General features: G+C 41.3%; 1 protein-coding gene across 2 annotated transcripts in view; it reads left to right on the plus strand.

Annotated features, from left to right (window-relative positions):
• The first annotated feature begins 1125 nt into the window (after positions 1-1125).
• foxp4 (forkhead box P4) overlaps positions 1126-3736 on the plus strand; it is a 93215-nt gene continuing 90604 nt past the window's right edge. Inside the window, exon 1 of one of the 2 annotated variants that reach the window (XM_017415949.3) lies at positions 1126-1878. The gene's annotated coding sequence lies outside the window, so the exon portion shown is untranslated. The remainder of the gene's footprint in view (positions 1879-3736) is intronic. The other variant, XM_017415950.3, reaches the window with a different exon arrangement.

The following is a 3736-nucleotide window of genomic DNA, read 5'->3' on the forward strand; positions in this document are numbered from 1 at the left end:
ACCCATCAGATCTCCTTGGACTTAGAAGACAGAGTCCCCCTGGTGAAATCTGTCAGCATCAGAGAAAGGAAGTCAGTGAAAGAGCTCGTGCACATGAACCCATTTTTTTTTAGTGGTATTGATCGCACTAATGAATGTGTTGTGATTTACTGCAGCCGTGGCTCATTGTTGGGTGGTGTTGTGATGGACTGCCATCATTTTTCCAAAGGTAAAAGCTTCCATAGAAGAAAGGCAGAAGGGCAGGTTCTCATTTAAGGACCAAAGCAAAAATATCTACTCCTGGATTTTCTTTTGAGTTATGGCCCTTTTTCCCCCCTCTTCTTCTCCTTTTTCCTCGTGACAAGTATGATGTAATTTCTAAATTCCATCAGTAATCTGAACACTGATTATGCTGTCAATTAGTAAATGAATGTGGTGGCAAAAAATAAGGCGGTAATAACTCATAAAAGAGTTGTCAAGCTTCCAAAATACATAAAGGACATGGTGAGGTAGGCAGAGTGTAAAATTTATTTAATCACAATATAAATGTCTAAATTTAGGGGCGGGAGTATCATTGAAGTGAATCCACAGTTATCTTCTATTTGCAGAATGGAGCATTTCTTAGGCTGACATAATCCTTTCCAGTAGGAATATATATATATATATATATTATCATTTACTATCAAATAAAAATTAAAGTTTTTGTACAATAAATTTCTTCAAGAGGGAGAATTATTCAGGAAATTTTTAATTTGGGGTTTCATTTTTAGTCAAAGGTTAGGGTTTTAAAAATATATATATATTTTCTGGTTTGCTGGATGTATTCTTTTAAAGTAAAGACAAGGAGAAAAAGTGGGTAAAAGTGCCCAAGAGAAGAGCTGTGTTTGGGTGATTGTGCTTTGTTTGTGGCGGTTTCTGGGCTCAAACTTTGTGCAGGCTTTAACATCTGTTCCTCTCTGTCTCCACAATAGCACAACTCACCAAGGATGCAAAGCGAGGTCAAGAGATCAGTGCCCTCCCCTCACACACACACACACACACACACACACCGAGAGAGAGAGAGAGAGAGAGAGAGAGAGAGAGCGAGAGAGAGAGAAAGAGAGAGAGAGAGAGAGAGAGAGATCTCACTGGCTGCTGCTGCTGTGCGCCGCAACTTAGCGCGGATGAAAACGCGCACCTGCTTTAGAGGCATTACGGTAGCGCAGCGAGCTGCCAGGCACACACACTCTTTCCACACTTGCGCACACACGCACGCGCGCGCGGAGAGAGCCCAAAGTGATTCAACCCTGATTTCCAGCGATCGAGAGCAAGCAAGCAACAGACAGGATGCCAAAAAGTGCAGACCGGTGGAGAGCTTTTACGCGCTGAAAAGAAAATCCTCCCGCGAAAGATCGCCGGCGGAGGGAAAGACTGAAAGAACAAAAAACAAACCAAGAAGCAACAACAACAACAACAACAACAACAAGAGGCAAGAACACATAAAACAAGACGTGGTTTCTCCGCGACAACTTGCACACAGTGCCAGCCAAGAGTTTGAGCGGCAGCATTGTTCTGACTTCACTCCAGAGGGGCCACTCCGAGGAGAGAGGACGCACACAAAAGGGAGGAAAAAGGGGGAAAAAGGACTAAACGAGCCACGCGCTTGGCGTTCAAAGTAATGCGCTCCTAGATCCTATAGATTTCTCCTGTCTCTCCTTCTGTTTTCTTTCTGTTCTCTTCCTTTTTTTTCCTTCCTTCGTCCCGTCGGTTTGTGTCCCCCCACACCCCCCCCCTCCTCTTTTTTTTTTTTTTGTCGCCGTGTGAGAGAGAGTGGACGCGCCGGGGTGTGAGGAGCAGACGCGGGGCTGTCCACATGGTCCAACCGCTGGCGTGAAACTTCTTCAGAAACCAAGAGAACAGGTTGATGATGCTTTATCTGCACTTTACTTTTTGTTTTTCTCTTACCTCTCTCTCTGCCCCCTACACCCCCCTCACACACACACTCTCTTTTCTCTCTCATCTTTCTCGCTGCGCTTCCATTGAAAACTCTGTGGCTGCTCACACATCCTGCTCCACGAGAAAAAAAAAAAACACAAAAAAACAGCCGAACTTCAACTTTATTATTTCTTCTTTTACTGCTGCCTCTTTTAGTTTTCATCACACGCTGTTTGTGAAAGTCCCGCAGCTGTCTGATCGCGTATCACCGATACACACACACACACACACTTTATTCCTCTTTCACTTTTCTCTTCTCCCTCCGTCAGAACTTTGTTTTACCCCGACACGAAACTTTTCAAACTTTATTTATTTATTTTTTAAAAAGCCTTCCTGAGACGCTTGTTTTAAATCTTTAACAGAAAAAAAACGAGAGTGGATTCTTATTTTTTTTTTTCTAGATTTGTCAGCCACCTTTCGGTTAAAATGGAAAAATGTTCATTCCCTGTATTTTATAATTTGTCCAAACACCTCAGATTAGTTTTAAAGCGTGGTTTTGTTGGACTCGTGCAGCCGGATAAAGCCTCTTGTCTGTCTGAGATTACACACGTTTATCTTCTTCTTTTTATTTGTTTTCTGGGTTTGGGAAACCGTCAGGGAAGGATCTTAAAGTTCCTTCTATAATAACCCTAATAATAACACGTTAGAGGTGGATAATAGGCACCAACGTGGATTATCTGCTGATGCTTTTTTTTTTACACCTATCCGTCCGAGATTCTTCACTTTAACGCAGTTCTTCTTTCTGTTCCTGACATTTTCTTTCTGATATTTAAACAATAACGTTTAAAATCCTACAAAAAAGTGGGGGAATTAAACCTCCCTCGGTGGAGATAAAAGAGCTCTTGTCTTAAAAAGAAAGAGAGAGAGAGATAAAAAAAAAGCTTTCTTGAGCTGACATGGTCAATAGGTTTTGGGGGAACAATACTTTCTTTTCAATAAGATTTTGACTTTTGAAACTGGAGCCGCTCAGGGAGAGCTTCCCTCAGGTTTGCTGCTTCCGTGGCGTTTTGTTTTACTAGATCAGATTGAAAAGAGAGAGAAATAATTTTAAAAAAAGGCGATTTGAAGTTGATTGTTTTAAAAGCGAATGTTTGGACATGAATTTTAAAAATGAGAGTGCGTAACTTGGACCGTGCGTAAAAATGGATCATTTAAAATGATAAAAGCTTTGGGGTTTTTTTGTTGAATGAAACGCACAGCTTTTTATTATTAGCAGGTCTTTTAGTTGTGTTTTTTTTTAAATGTACAAACTGATCCGAATTAACCAGAGTTTTCACGCTCAGTTTTTTTCTCCCCCTCATCTTTTTGCTCTCAGTAAATCAGGCCTGCAGCAGGAAGGATTTAGTTTTTTTTTTCTGTACAGAAATCTGAGACCTATTACCCAGATTGCATGCATGCCCTAATTTTGTTTTATTGTTTTATTTTTAAATAAATGTATTGATATAAATATTTCTCTTCAGGCGTGGTGAAGCAAAGTAACGTCAACTTTGACTTTGAGTGAAACTTAACATTTTAGTTCCCCCCCCCCCATAATTTCCTCTCAACTAAAACGATCAAACAGATGATCCCTGCGTGTCAGATGCATGACTGAAAGCTGCACATCCAACAAAAAAAAAGGGGGAAAAGAAAGAAACGAAAATGACAATTAATTGCTGTTAGTTGCCTGTCATGCGGGTGCACACCCTGACACGGCTATTATTGCCCCGTGATTGATGGGCGCGAGGGCATTTGGCATAATTAATTTTATTTACTGTGTCCCCCCCTCCCCCCAATCTCTCCCCCC

The sequence above is a fragment of the Kryptolebias marmoratus genome, linkage group LG4 (assembly GCF_001649575.2).
Source record: "Kryptolebias marmoratus isolate JLee-2015 linkage group LG4, ASM164957v2, whole genome shotgun sequence".
Taxonomy (NCBI): Eukaryota; Metazoa; Chordata; class Actinopteri; order Cyprinodontiformes; family Rivulidae; genus Kryptolebias; species Kryptolebias marmoratus.